The following is a 16,985-nucleotide window of genomic DNA, read 5'->3' on the forward strand; positions in this document are numbered from 1 at the left end:
GGGCACTTTATCTAGTTTCCTTTGCACCCTTTTGCCTCCGTATCGGACCCGACGGACCGCCGGACCGGGCAAACCAAAATCAGCCACGGTTAGCACAAAAAGCTAACATTTCCCACTCACCATGCCAGTCTCTGCCATTCAGTCTCTGCCATTCATGTCCGTAATCCATTACTCAGCCACTCCAACCACATTCCTATATTTACCTAATTTTTGTCTAATGTACATCCCACATACAACATAAAGCTAAATCATCATAATACAGTGCGTTGCCTCGCCACACAAACAACACTGCAGCCTGTGTGCTGTTGGCTTCACGTGACACGTGCGTTGGTGCATGCTGGGAAACTGAGTTATTTTTCAAATAACATAATAATAGAGAGAGAGAGAGAGAGAGAGAGAGAGAGAGAGAGAGAGAGAGAGAGAGAGAGAGAGAGAGAGAGAGAGAGAGAGAGAGAGACAGACAGACAGACAGACAGACAGACAGACAGACAGACAGACAGACAGACAGACAGACAGACAGACAGACAGACAGACAGACAGACAGAATTATTTATTTTTTAATTTTGTTTATTGGTTTTAACAGAAGCATTTGTGCAAAAAGACAAGATTGACAGCTTCATCAAATAAACCCACAAGAAAAAAGTTGAGAAATATACCATATAGGCCTACCATATACCACCCTCCAAAAAAACAAAACAAAACAAAAACAGAAAGAAAGACACAAACATACAAGATCAATAACAGTTGCTAATCAGCAAAATAAAGACACAAAACTGAAGGTCTTTCTTGGGAGATGCAGAGCGTCATGGCTTTGCCTATTTGCCTCGACAGCTGTTTTGGTGAGACACTTGGCTTCATCGTTGAGGCGTCTTGCTTCAGCAGCCTGGGCTGCTGAGGGGGCGTCTCCAGCGTGTATCATGAGGACGGTCAAGGAGCCCTGGAGCAGGGATTCTGCGTTCAGGATCTTGGCCACCGTTATCATATACAGTATGAGTAGATACGCTTCAGCGCCTTCGAGGCCTCCCTGTCTTTCTGACTGGTGAAGGTCGGAGGTTTATCTGCTGGAGGACAGCGTGGCTGTGTGGGACTGGTTGTGGTTCCAGACTCTGCCACTGGAGGCCACCGGGTACATCTGGAGCGGCCTGTGGCCAGTCACGTCCGCACCGGAGTTCTGCCGTTCTGAATATAGCCAGGCGCTCTTCTTCGTGTTGTGCTAGCTGCACAGGAGTGTCTGGTTCGATAGCCACCGGGGCCACGATAACAGCGGCTGGTGGTGGGGCGGCAGCTCCTTCGAGGATCAACAGCGGGGCTAGGACCCCTGGGGGTTCAGCTTCGCACTGTGGTGATTCGTTAACCAGCAACTCGTAATGCTCATCGAGTTCCTCGTCTCCGTCGGAGAAGTCGGAATCTCTAACTTCATCGAGGACTATAAAGTCACCTTCATCGGGGAGAGGATCCTCCTGGTAGGACGGGAGATCCTCTACTGGCTCCGCATCATCCGTGATACCGCCCCAAGAGCAGTCCAGGGAGGCCCAGGGACCAAGGTAGGTCCTCTTAGGGAGGTGCTGGTTCGGCAAGAGTGCACTTTGGAGTCGCGGTCTTGCTGGTCTGCGTCATGCTAGCTGTAGCCGAAGGTTTGTCGGACTTAGTCGATTTAGGCTTAGCACCCAACCGAGTGTACACACTGCTCATCTGGGAGGAGGTGGTGTTAGCATTGCATTGTATTGTAGCTTGTGGCTGGGCCACTGATCTACTGCAGGGGGGTCTGGGCGACGTTGTTGCTCGATATCCTCGTCAAATTCGTCGTCATCGAACGAGGCTAGGAAATAGTTTCGAGCACGTTTCATTTTGGCTTGTCGTGATAGCACAGCGCATTTGCTGCAGTCATCTTGCTCGCTCAGAGCGGACTGGGCATGGCTTAAGCCTAGGCAATAAACTCACAAGTTGTGTGTATCATTAGCCGACATCAGGTTGTCGCATGTGTTTATGCGACAAAGCTTCTGAGATGTAGCTGTGGCCCCGGTCTGTACAGTTATAATCAGAGGTAGCTCTGGTTGGTAGCAGTGCTATGCGCTAGCGTTTGCGGCACGTGTGGTTGTTAGCTCGTTAGCATGTAGGGCCACGGGCTATTGTGTATTGCAGCAGCAGTCAATGCTAACCCTCGCTGGACGTGGGTTAATACTGGCTATAGCTAATGCTTGCGCAGCTTGCTAACCCTTTCTGTAACGTGGGTTAACACTAGCTATAGCTAGCGCCGATGATACTGTTAGCAAAGTTTGATAGCACCTTTAGCAAAGTTAAGCTAATGCTATGTGTGGTCCAAGCCACACTGCCCGAGCTATGGTAGCTTAGGCAATGAGGCTATATTTGGCTAACGCTTCCAGTTTTTCCACTATAAGTGACTCAAAACTATTAGTATTAGTATAGCGTTCTTGCTGTGATTGTGAACCACCGGGTAGAAAACAAGTCACCTTGCGGTACAAGTGTGGGGCCACTCGTCCTTTGTGAGGCTATGTGGACAAGTAATATTTTCCTCTTAGTGATAACACAGCTTGGTTCGTTCTTTTCTGCAGAAGAAAAAGGAATGGTGTGAGAAGAAGCGGAAGTCGCGGAGGGGTTTTATGCCGGTTTAGAGAGTGAGGGTACTGAGGGGGAAACCCCAAACAGAGCCCCCAGAGTGCTAGGCTCCACTCTTTGCCCCACTATCGCTGATAAAGACTTAAAGACACCTGTCCAATATTTGTGTAAAGACAGGCACAGCCAGAACTTATGAATGAGGTCTGCACAACATCTATCACACTCTATCAAATATTTCAGACAACTGAACCTGGCCTTGGTGTAGTACACGGTACACGTGGTGCAATACTTTACATTGCATAAGAGCATGTCTCGCACAAATAGAGGACCCATGTACCCGCCATACAATTTCATCCTAAACCTCCTCAGTTATCTCCTCGCCTACGCCTCCCTCCCAACAACCTTTTAAAGAGTCCAAATACTCCGGGGGTGAACAACAAATCTAGAGGTGCAAAGCGGCCTGAACTTCTAGTTATTTACAACGCAGTCAGTAACACACAAAATTCACGGAGAGACAACAACAACACGGACCGCATGGAAAATATATCATAAATGAATACTGAAACCAGATATAATCATTAAGGAAAGTTTATGCATGTACTATGTGTACTATGTAAACTCTTAATTTCCCTTTTCCAGCCATTCAGTTGCAAAAATAATTTAATAAAATAAATATTTTTTTGTTTTGTTTTTGAGAACCCCTGCTTTAAAGCTACAATTTACACGTTTCATGTCTGTATGTTGTCTCCTTCTCCCGATGAAGAGATTAAGAGAACTACAATAAAGATGGTGGCGCATCTAGTATCCAATGCAGTGTGCTGTCTGTCAACCAGTTGGTATCCTACCAGAAACCTGGGTCTAAAATCCTCAATGGAATTGATGGGAAACCGCCTCCAACCACTGCAGATGTCTTAGTATATTGTATTAACACAATACTAGACGATTTACTAGAGATTTAAAGATACTTTTTGACATACAGTAAGTACATGCCCCAAATGTAGTCAGTATAACTTGATTTCTTTTCTTTTTTTAATGCTGGTCTCATGCCCTGAAAATAGTAGATGTAAAAGCTCACAATGGCAATGCATTGTGCTGTGCCGCGTGGTGAGCTTGTACACCTGCATAGTATAAGTATAACTCAAGGTTTAGGTCCTGGATGGAGCAGAAGCTGCACAAATTGGAACATGGCAGTACTCATCTTTTGCTACAGAATGATAGAGGGAACATGTACTATATATAATCACATTTATCATGTTTCAAAGTTCAAAGAGAAAATATAGCAATGGAATGTTATTGGTGTTGAGTCAGTATTGTTTGATCACACAGCAGGACTTGACTCTATAAACAAACACTGTTTGGTTTAACCCATCACCAGGTACGGCAACATCCCTATATCTGACACACACACACACACACACACACACACACACACACACACACACACACACACACACACACACACACACACACACACACACACACACACACACACACACACACACACGCACAAGGAAAACACAGCTGAAAGGAGGAAATGGCATCCTGTGGTCTTTTGCTGGACTAGTGTGTTTATTTTTCTCCCATGGTGCACCAGGGCCAAGCAGCTTAGCGCAAGGTCTGGGGACCTCAGGCACTGTGTGTGTACGTGTGTGCGTGTATGTGTGCGTGTGTGTGTGCACGCTTCCGTGAGTGCGTGTGTGCGAGCGCCATGTGTGTGTTCAGGCTTGCCTGCGTGCATGTCTGTGTTACTGAGCATCTAAACGTGAGTATGTACAGTATATACGCACATATGTGCATTATTGAAAGCTCAATGTATACTTTAACAAAGGAAAACACAAGATGAAATAATTATACAAAACACTTATTTGCAAGGTCACTAAAAGTCAGTGTATATGGCCGAGTATATATCGATATGACCAAGCCTGGCTACATAGAGAGAGAGAGAGAGAGAGAGAGAGAGAGAGAGAGGGAACTTGGGGGCTGGGTGTTGGATAAACGTTTGCTTTCCCCTGCTGTCTCCTCCTGTGTGTGGATTATGAAGGCCAGGTAGACAGCACTTCAGAGCTTGCCAATTAACAGCTCCAGCAGCGGCCGCCACACAGGAGGGGCCCTCATAACGACTCACCCTATGGTGTAAGCCCCGCCACTTCCAAATGCTTTATCCGGGGCCGAGTGCGTACACACAGCTGTTAAACTAGCTGTTTTTTAAGCAGCCCCCGGCATCACCGGCAGACCCGGGAGTTCATAAAGATTTTCTCAGCGAGTGCTTTTCCTGAGGAGGACACCAACGATGGGGAGGAGAGAGGGTACACGAGTGGATACGAGAGTGAGTGAGGCGCTCGGATAATCAAAGGACAAACCCTGCTCAGAGACAAGAGATAGCGGTGACACCGCCACCCTCCCTTCATCCCTCTCTCCATCCCTATATCTATCCATCCCTCCCTCCGTTCTCAAAACCACTCTTCCCCCTTTTTTCATGTTAAGTACCAGCGATTGTGGTCGCTGGCCAGCTAACAACAGGAAGAGGTGGCCTGCTGAGGACTTGGAAGTTGGGATAACTCCAATCGCCCAATCCGCCACCACCCCTGCCTGTCACGTACCAACTGCTGGCATTTGAACAGCTTTGATACATATTTTAAAGGCTGCAGTGCATCAGAACTGAACTAATCTTAGTTTAAAGGCAAAGCACCATATACCGATTTTTGAGGACCAACGGTGCCTTCCATGAATCAGTGGAATAGCGGGACACACAAGCTGTGCATGGATCGACAGGCTTATAACCTTTTTTTAAATGGTCAAATACATACCCTTTGGTGGATGTATACAGATTTCTGGCAACACAGAAGTCACACTTTTGAATGAAAGAGCTGCATGCGAAAGTGGATTATAGTGCAGTGCTGTTACTCCATCTCCATGTGGAATTGCTTAGACACAAAGTTTTATGTAACCAGTATATCCATCCAGTTACACTTCATTACATTTGAGAAAGCGTGGGCCAACAGTGTCCAACTCTGAGCTACAGCAGGACAGTTGAAAGGGACAGAAGCTGTACTTTGGCCACAACTGTAACATCGCACAAAGGCTAATGCATAAGCTACCTCTCTGTTCATAGGGCATGATGCCAAAGGGGTCATCCAACCAGGACAGCATTTGTTTGTCTGTCTGTATATGTAATTATGTATACAAACGTATATTAAAGGACCACTTCACCACTTTTCAACCTATCTTCATATAATAGGTCCTCATTAATAATCATGAAAAAATGGCGCAATTTTTTTCTACTCGGTCTGTGTCTCATAGGAGGGCTGTGGGCAGTTCAGAAACCGTCTTCCAGTGACATCATCGATGGGGAATACAAGCTAATAAAAACTGCAGGCGTTCTAGTCCTGAAAAGTTGCAATGCGTAAATGGAAGTCATCGTTCTCACGATAATGAAAATCTAAACATTTTTGTAAAAAAATCTTGTTTATCTGCCTAATGATGATGTCACTGGAAGACAATTTCTAAACTGCCCACAGCCCTCCTATACACTGACACCACGCTAGACAGGAACGCCCAAAAACGTCACATCCGGGGTAAGAATTTACCCCGGAATTTTCTATGGCTGCCAATGCAACTTGGTCCAATCCTTAATCACATACGGACAAACATCTATGCCGATGCTATCTAACTTGCGGAAGTAGCGTGCCTTGTCCACGGGCAACAGATCTTTCAACGTATGGCATTGCAAATACGTTTGTTAATCGCTACTCTGCTCAATATTGTTTTGAAAATGCAGTGAACGAGCGAAAATCACAACTTCCCCCGTTTGTGGGCGGAGTCACAGTTTGAGGCGCTGTTTACGCGCCGTGGTGTCAGTGTATGAGAGACAGACTGAGTAGAATTTTTTTTTGCCATTTTATCATGATTATTAGTGAGGACCTATTATATGAAGATAGGTTGAAAAGTGGTGAAGTGGTCCTTTAATGCTATGTACCTAGTATGTCCTATACAGAATGTCCTTAGTATGTTCCCTATATGTATTATGCAAAGGCTACAATATGTAATTTAGATAGCATGTTATGTAGACAGATGCCAGGTCATTATTGCATGCTATAGCATTCTATAGTGTTTATGTACTGATATTCTACTGTTAGATGGATGATAGGTTCTTACCGGTAGTTTACTTATGATCCTAGCTGACTATTTCTATGCATTTGATCTATTACCTTGTGCTGTTCTTGCTTATTGTTTGATCATTAACTTTATTAAGAGCGTCTGCTAAATGCCTAAATTGTAAATTCATTGTATGTTCTCCAAAATTCTGCACAAATAAGGAGATCCACACGTCATGTCACGTGGCTGGTTTTGTCGCCTGAAGAAGTTTGGATCGGGCCTCTGCATCCTGTACTACAACAGCTCCATTGAGAAGCCGTCTGTCATATCTGGTATGGGAACTGCACCATTTGTGAACGGAAAAACAAACAGTAGGTAGTGTGAACGCACATAATGGGAGGTAAAGCTTCCCTCACTCCAGGAACTGTACAAGAAGCGGTGAGTTGTCAAAGCTCGCCCGCCGTATCACCAAGGACATTCACCACCAGAGCCACAATCTGTTTATCCCTCTACTATGACCGTGGCCAAGCAAGGAGGTCTACCGCAGTATCAAAGGCAAGACCACCAGTTTTCTGAACAGCTTCCACCTGGCTAACATCAGACTGTTGAACAAGGCCTGAACACTGCCTGTCACCAGGCTGGCTGGCCACACTGGAACACTTTCCTTTGATGGACTGTTTTCCCTATGTTGGACTACCCTCCTTCATGTGGTTTTGTTCCCCTATATGCAGTATACTTTCTTTTGTTGATCTACCATGTGTATTTTTTACCTGTGACATTTTTGCCTTATGCCGACTATACCTTCGGATGTGGACCTGCCGTTGTGTTGCTACTTTTTGCAATATGTATATTCTTATACAGCCTAGATACAGCTATGCTATGGACCAACTGATGCACTTTTGCACCTTATGTCTAAACTGATGTACATACCGGCTAGTTCTTTCTTTTACGTGTTTTTTTATTCCTTGCTCTCCCTTTCTCTGCCCCCCTTCTTTCTTTCTTGAAAACAAAGAAATAATGGAGCTTGCACAAAAACATTTTATCATCCACTGATTTACCCCTGTAAACCTGTGTTGTGTGGCTATAACTGATTCTGATTCATCCAAATGTTTGCCCAAATATGAAGTTCCACAGGCTGATGTTGTGAGAAACTCCTGACATCATGTTGATGACATAAATGAACATAGAGGAATGGAGTTCCATTAATGAACATAGAGGAATGGAGTTCCATTAATCGTTTACCCGCCAGGAACATAGGAATTTTAAAACGTAGAATCTTGTAGCCTGCCACAAACGGAAAAGCCGTTTTAACAGCGATGTATTCATTAATGCATGTTTTAATACGATCGTATCGAAATCTACCGTCAGTTAGCTTTGTTATGCTTCTGACACAATGGGCGCGGCCATTTTGAAAATGCGCGCGCATCCACTTACATTGCCGGCTCTGGTTTCAGACGGCTTTATCTCACAGAAGCGACATTGCAGAGGACGCTTTGTCCCAGACAAGCGTTTTCAACGGCCTGTAGCAGGCGCTGTGATACTCGCGGTCCACTTTTTCCACCACCGACCGAGAGAACGAGCACACAGCTTCGTCAACACACACGGAATGGTTTCATAGTAAAATGCGATACGGATATTTGGCTCTTCAAAGTAAGTGTCACGCGTGATTAAACCATGGCAATACGCAATCGAGGGATTAATTAATGGCGGCAGGCTAAGAGTTTTAATGAACATAGAGGAATGGAGTTCCATTAATGAACATAGAGGAATGGAGTTCCATTAATGAACATAGAGGAATGGAGTTCCATTAATGAACATAGAGGAATGGTGTTTAGACATTAATGAACATAGAGGAATGGAGTTCCATTAATGAGCATAGAGGAATGGAGTTCCATTAATGAACATAGAGGAATGGAGTTCCATTAATGAACATAGAGGAATGGAGTTCCATTAATGAGCATAGAGGAATGGAGTTCCATTAATGAACATAGAGGAATGGAGTTCCATTAATGAACATAGAGGAATGGAGTTCCATTAATGAACATAGAGGAATGGAGTTCCATTAATGAACATAGAGGAATGGAGTTCCATTAATGAACATAGAGGAATGGAGTTTAGACATTAATGAACATAGAGGAATGGAGTTCCATTAATGAACATAGAGGAATGGAGTTTAGACATTAATGAACATAGAGGAATGGAGTTCCATTAATGAACATAGAGGAATGGTGTTTAGACATTAATGAACATAGAGGAATGGAGTTCCATTAATGAACATAGAGGAATGGAGTTCCATTAATGAACATAGAGGAATGGAGTTTAGACATTAATGAACATAGAGGAATGGAGTTCCATTAATGAACATAGAGGAATGGAGTTCCATTAATGAACATAGAGGAATGGAGTTCCATTAATGAACATAGAGGAATGGAGTTCCATTAATGAACATAGAGGAATGGAGTTCCATTAATGAACATAGAGGAATGGAGTTCCATTGTAATCAGCCGTCAGTGAAGCTGACGGGTCGGGTTGGCCAAACAGGGATGCCGGTGACCACATCACTAAACACAAATATATTTGGTGTGTCCTCTGCAGACCCGCACACAGACAGATACAGGCATTTGATTTCAATTTTAATCATTTTTTCAGCTCCTGGAATCCATTGATCCAACAAGATTGCCACTCTGCACTGCACACAACCATCTGCGACGCACACAGCAAGTTTGAGGTTGTTTGGTCGTATAGCTATACACAAGGCCACCTATGTTTGTTTTTTTTTGCTAGTTGCAAGCTTACGTTTTTCACCTTTTAGTGAAAGAGAAAATCTAGCCACACGATATAGTGTTGTCCTCGCGTTTATATGTCTTTCTATATCGCCTGAAGATATCCATCAAATCATTCTTCATTATATATCTTTTTCACCATATGAATGAAAGGCCTCATCTCATGTTTCACCGTGCAGTCAGATAAATGTTAGCCATCACATGGAGGAGTGATCACTGCCGTTGTGACCGCATGTGTAGTATATGCATTGGTATCTGTACGTGCATGTCTAAGTGTGTGTGTGTGTGTGTGTGTGTGTGTGTGTGTGTGTGTGTGTGTGTGTGTGTGTGTGTGTGTGTGTTTGTGTGTGTGTGTGTTTGTGTGCGCAGCCCAGCGTCCATTGCCATTGTTACGGCAGACTGAGATAAAGTTGTGGAAACTGCGTTGACCACATGCTTGCCTGTATTGGCCGCAGATGTGCCCAGACAGATCACAGAGAAAAGTGATGGCATTTCCTCAAGATGTGGATGTGTATTTTTAAACTTTGATGTGAACATGATTTCCCCGTGAAAAAATGCTTTGTTCATATGATTCACATGGTCTCAATAACAGCTCATACATATTGCATGTCTATACCCAGCAATGGTTTTTTTATTATTATTATCAAGACTCAAGTCATCTAGTACCATTCAAAATAAGATTTTTTTTGGTCAGAAATGATGCATGTATTCACATATCACTTTGACGACAGGGACAACATATGGGAAATGTCTGTGGACAAGGCAGTTGGTATCACAGCTACAAAATAATGGGATAGTCTTCAAAATGAGGTCAAGCATGACTTTAGCTCCTTCACGGAGGCTTTTGCTTGAAAACATAAGCCAAACAGTTATAAATTACATTATTTAAGAAAATGGGATAGGATTAGACAACGCCTTGAGTCCATCTTATGGAGTGAAAGCGACAGAGGCAATATAGATGTTCAACTTTATTATTTTTCTGAAAGCCTATGTACGATTTTGCTCCAGTTGTCACTTTCAAATTTAAGGACTGCATTTCTAGTGTATTTTAAATTTCTGGGAAATGAAAAGAACAAGGATCCATAAAAATATCGAAAACCTATTGAAAAACCACATGCCCCTGTGTAAGCAAATAGCAAATATGCTCTACACAGGGAGTCTACCATGCCTCATCTGGCAATGATAGCAGCACAAATGCACCACTATTGCACTGCTTTATTTGTTTATTTGAACCGGACAGTGCTTATTAACAATATATACAGTAACTAAATGATATTATGTTCAACTCGTGATTTCCCTTTCAAAATAATTATGTGAGATATAAACACAATAACTAGCAGCGTGTCACAGTAGTCTACTATTCTGTAGTATTTTAATATTTTGCATAATTTGCACATTTTATTTAATGCTTTGCAGAGAACTTATGTGAGCAACTCCATAAATATGTTCAACACTGATGTGCAGAAACATGCTTGTAAAACACAAAACTTGTTAGCATGCGACTTGAACGTGTAAATGATAAGCCTTCAAGCTGCTACATTGGCCGATGGTGGAGTTAACAGTTTACATGGCTGCTTCCTGTTCAAACACCCTTCATTCTCAGCCATGTGACTTTGCTAGCATTGCATGGGGTACGGTGCAGGGGAATGGCAGGCGTGAAGAAAGAGCCACCGGTTCAAGCAGAGGGGAAAGATATCACTGTGAGGCAGCGTGGCCGTTGACCGACCCGCGCTGTTTTGTTCGGGTTCTGATGTGTGTGTGAGGTGATAGTTCCAACACACTGTGTTCTTGTTCAGCTCGTCTTCTGTTTCAGCTTTGTCACAGATGACCCGGCGTTGAATGTGCTGGCTACCGTATACTAGGTGACAGCTCCAGACATTGTAATCGTCTCCTTTGGTCAAGGGGATGGAAGGTGTCACAGGTTATGTTTCAGAGGAAAATACAGGTAAGTCTACGTATACAGACAGCTAATGTTGGTATAACTAGCTTGCATGGTGCATGTCCTCCCAACCTATATTGTGGGAATGTTCTTTACAGGAAATTATTTTTCTGTATGGAAAAGCACTCAAGATAATAAGTGGAAATGTCAAATCATGAACTGCCTTGTCATAAATACTGGTGTGCAATTTCATCTGTATCAATAAAGCAAGGCTTCTGTGCAAGCATTAACACCAGAAAACTGACAAATCATATCCTGTGTAGGTCACTATGAGGTCACACCATGTTTATATTTCTGCAAGAGATCACAGATATAGGTGGAATTTATATGTCAATCAATTCATTAATATTAATAACAATGAATTAAATACAATGAATTAATCGTTAACACACCCATTCCTGCATTAGTAGATTCTACTTCGTCCTAATATATTTCTAATACAAATACAAGTTTTATGTTAATTTTCTGTGTGTGTGTGTGTGTGTGTGTGTGTGTGTGTGTGTGTGTGTGTGTGTGTGTGTGTGTGTGTGTGTGTGTGTGTGTGTGTGTGTGTGTGTGTGTGTGTGTGTGTGTGTGTGTGTGTGTGTGTGTGTGTGTTTGTGTGTGTGTGTGTGTGTGTGGGGGGGGGGGGGGGTAGCAAAAGGAAAGCAATATGACTCAGAATCAGTGTAATTAAGCCTTTTGCCTTGACATTTCAATTATATATGCTCTACCACAGTAAACACACATTCAACACCCAAAACAGACACTGCGGAGAAGAACAGAACTCAAAGTAAATAGGTCAGAGAGAGAGAGAGAGAGAGAGAGAGAGAGAGAGAGAGACAGACAGACAGACAGACAGACAGACAGACAGACAGACAGACAGACAGACAGACAGACAGACAGACAGACAGACAGACAGACAGACAGACAGACAGACAGACAGACAGACAGACAGACAGACAGACAGACAGACAGACAGACAGACAGACAGACAGACAGACAGACTTCGGAGACAGACAGACTAACAGACTTCGGGGCTAAAGACAGCGATGGTGAGTTGCATTTGATATCACCTTCTGTGCCGCACATGTGCTGTAAGTGTGCTGAACGAGATAGACAGTGAGAAAGACAGGGAGGGCAGAGAGAGAGAGAGAGAGAGAGAGAGAGAGAGAGAGAGAGAGCATCCTCCTCAAAATGGAAATTCCTCAGCTCCAGCCACAGCTGCAGAATGACACTTCAGATGGCCATGCTTTCCTTTGTACAGCCCCCTGGAATTAACCCAAACCACAATGGCATCACATCAGAAAAGCACGGCAGGAAAGTCAGACTTTATTATCTGTCGCTGTGGAAATATTTGTGAAGGGAGGAAGAGGGGGTACGAGGCCTCTGTCTTTCCTGCCATGTCAACCTGCTCTGTATTAAGCTGTTGTTGGGGAGGTTGCAACAAGAGCTGCGTTTAATGAGGGTCAAACACTGAACACTTTTCACTCTGTAGTGCGACGGTGTCACTTTGCTAACAAGAACTGATTTTCAACTTAACAAATCTATTCTTGCCGGCAAGCAACACTGCAATGGAGAATGAATTAAGCTTTAGAATGGTCATGTTGACCACACTCACATGGTGGCCATTTTGCTCTTATTTTATAAACCGTAGCCCACAAGTATGACCCTGTGACAAATATAATACATAATCTCACCAACATTGCAACACTGCAGAATAGAAGAAGGCATGCACACTGGAGGGGTGTTGTCCATTTGGGGTAGTTTTTGACTGCTAGTTGTGTTTTGTTTTTTGTTTGTTTTTTCTTGTCTTTTTCTTTTGTGTAGGCTATGTCATGTGTATTTTGTATGCTTTATTGTGAAATCATTAAAAAACTTTGATGACAAAAAATAAAGAAGGCATGCACGCACTGCAGCACGCAAGTGTGAACTGTTTGTGTAGCTTTGTGAATATTGGTGGGAAATCATCACCCGGCCTATACCAATAAAGTAGGCCTACTCTTACACAAAATAAATAAAATAACTTTCTATCGCATTGTGTTTGGGGGGGGGGGGGCGGGGGGGGGGGGGGGGGGCTGACTTCAAAGAGATTTCAACAACCGTGGTTTCTGTCTAATTTATGTTTTTCAGGCACATGCCAAATGTAAAAACCCCAATTTTGAGGAGCGTATAATTACAGGGGGAGAATGGATGACTATAAATACTTCCATCATTACTAGCCCCTCCTGAAGAACATGATCCACACTGCAGAATAATGAAGGCAAAGTATTTCTGATCCTCCAACAGACGGTACGGAGTGTGTGTGTGTGTGTGTGTGTGTGTGTGTGTGTGTGTGTGTGTGTGTGTGTGTGTGTGTGTGTGTGTGCGCGGGGGGGGGGTCTCTATCTGTGCGTGTAAGTGTGCACGTGTGTTTTCTTCCGTTTATATGCATGCATGTACACACAGGATTTGTATGTGCGTGTCAGGGAGGGTTGAAGGGTCATCATATTAGGCCCGAATATAGCTCTGATGGAGAGGAGATACTTCAGTACAACTCAACCAAGCTTTAATTGGTTTGTGGAATCATTAATGGGACAGAGATACAATTAGAGTGGATGTGTGTGTGCGTGCGTGCGTGCGTGCGTGCGTGCGTGCGTGCGTGCGTGCGTGCGTGCGTGCGTGCGTGCGTGTGTGTTCTTGTGCAGACATACGCTCTGCATGTGCACATTGTATGCTGTCAGTGCCCTTTAAACAACAACAGACGCCAGGAAATAACTTTGATCAACAAACATGTACTGTACCAAACAAGAATATAATAATGAACGTCCGTGTTTAGCAAAGGTCTCTGAAAATAGATGATGTCAACTCGGATATATCAGATTTGAGCATAATATTTCTAGATTACGCCAGCTAATTAGCACCCCGATATTTGGCAGGGTGCTTTGACGGAGGTCCAAATAAGCATATTGTCCTCATAGCACAGGAGTGGAAGAGCTCTCCTCTGTTCTCCAGTCAGGGACGGGAAGAATATTTTAGACACAGACAGAAAACTTTACACAAATTCAGCTCTCCCTCCCCATCTCACTGTCTGTCACTTTCTCTCTCTCTCTTTCTCTCTCTCTCTCTCTGCCTCTCTCTTTTTTTCTCTTCCTCTCGCTCTCTCTCTCTTTTCTTGCCCGATCAAAACTGTAAAATGTTGCTTTGAATAGCCAAAAGAAAGAAAAGCAGGCAAACAAGAGCACGAGACCATGTTTACTTCCAGTATATCTATAGCCAGGCCAGGTTTCTGTGTCAGCTGGGACCAGGGCTGTTGAGTTGTCATGAGTATATCTGCTGTACCGCCAGCCAGCCAGTCATCAGGCAAGTGCCAGTTCCTCGTTGCTATTTGTGTTTGAGCCTAGCCGCACTGCGAGCTTCCCTCTTTCTGTTTTCCTCCTACCAGCCCCGTCCTCCAACTTCTTCTTGTGGCAAGGAGCATGTGTTACAGCGGTCCGTCACTCCTGCAAAGAAAAGCGTGTGACCGAGCCTTCCCGTCCCTTTCAGACCCATTGTGTCACTGAAACAAGAGGCAGCAGCAAAGTAGTCGACTAAACACGATGTAGCAGGGGGATGGGGGTGAGGGTTTGAGGGGAGGGGGGGTGGTTGGGGACGACGGTGGCCCCAGTGTGCCTGCTGCCGCTACCGGGGTTCCCGTGACTTGTTGGTTGTTGTTGTGGGGTCCCCCACCCCCCACAGGGGCCTGGACTGTCTTTTGTGTCAGCGTTCAACCAACGCTGTACTTGTGAAACTAGATAAATGGATTAGGAGCAGAGATACGGGCGGGCATCTTCAAGAGAAGACAACAGCTATGTTTAAGGGAGGGGGGGGGGGGGGGGGTGGAAATGGAAAGACATTTGTGACTATAGCAAGGGTTGAGTCTGTTGTGGGAATAGCCTGCTTCTGCCAAAAAAAAGACAAGACAGTGATAAACTTTCCTCGCCATGCAGTCACCTCTCCCTCTCTCTCTTTGTCACACACGCACACACGAGCGAGCATGCGCGCACACACACACACACACACACACACACACACACACACACACACACACACACACACACACACACACACACACACACACACGTGCGCGTGCGCACAAACGCACATGAAGTGCCACAATGCACAATTCACTGCTAAAATGAATGGATTGCCACACTGTGACACATCTCAGTTGCAGGGGGAGATGGTCGTTGTTCAACAACAAAAGGCTGTGGTATTATGGGGGGCCACAGTTTGTGACAGGATGCTAAATTGTTTTAGGGTCAACAATGTATTCTTGTTTCTGCTCTTTTTTTCTTTCTTTTTTTTTCTTTTGCATATCAATACCAAGCAAGTTCAATTCTCAAATAAAATGCCATGCACCAATCAATCTTCAATTGAGTATACTCATAAAGGCTTGCTTAGCTTTGTAGTTTTAATTATTTATTTCATTATTAATTATTTATTTTATTTAGTCACTCATTCGTTCATTCATTCATTTTTGCGATTGTTTAACAAATATTAAGTGCAGTTTTTATTTTTGCAAATGTAAAATACATGCCGTAACATAATTATACTGATGAAATGATTAAATAAGATGTTTATTTATATTAGGAGAGAATATTAATTTGAATTCTAATCTGATTATCACTATAATTAGGCCTATAATAATGGAGCTATCATGTAAGCATCATTTACTGTGCTTCATAATGGTCATAATGCTTTCAAAAGGCACAGATAATGTTATGCACATTTACCTCTACATTCCCAATGTGCTTTCTGTATATTTATTTTAAATGTGTTTGTTTTGTCTTCTTTTTTATGTTTGAGGCTCAATTTTAGCCCACCCCGCCCCCCTTACATTATGGCCCCAGGCACATTGCATGGGGAGAAATGCCTGGAAGTGGCAGTCTAATTATCAGCTCCAAATCCGTTCATTACTCATTAGACAGTTCGCTGTGTATCCACTTGCTAAATGAATAATTTTGTATATATTACGAAAACACAATGTTATGGCCTGCAGCTAACTTATTGTGCTAACCTCACGCTGCTTTGCTACAAAGGCAATAAATGGGACAGCGGAGAGGTTATTTAATTTCACCCACAAAAGCCAGCTCATGAGACGACCATGTGATGTGCAAATGGGCGAGGAAGGGGAATTATGAAATTTGCACACCTGCTTTTCTTTAAGACCGCCCGCATATTGTAGGCATATAAGCAGCATGATTGTTTAAGCACGTGTGTTATTGATTACAGCCAATTCGGCACTCGTTTGCTTAATATTACATTATAGACTATACTCAAGTTAGAAGTTAGAACAGGTGTTGATGTATATAATTAGTCTACAATAACACATGTACCCAAAATGAAATCTAGAACCCTCAAACCTACAAAGTTCGGTTCAAACTTGATATCTCTTGTTGTGCACTAAAAGCTCCTCTATTAAACAATTATTGTGGAGAAAACTATTAGCATAATAGACTATTACTGAGAGGCGTTTGTGGCTGAATAAAGTTGTTTAAATGCAAGTCAAGGCGGGATGACCTCAGACAGGTCAACAAAACCTTCCGTGACCTTTGTTAATTTTTCAACATGGTCCTCAACTGCGTGACTGT

This window comes from Electrona antarctica (genome assembly GCF_951216825.1).
Source record: "Electrona antarctica genome assembly, chromosome: 6".
NCBI lineage: Eukaryota > Metazoa > Chordata > Actinopteri > Myctophiformes > Myctophidae > Electrona > Electrona antarctica.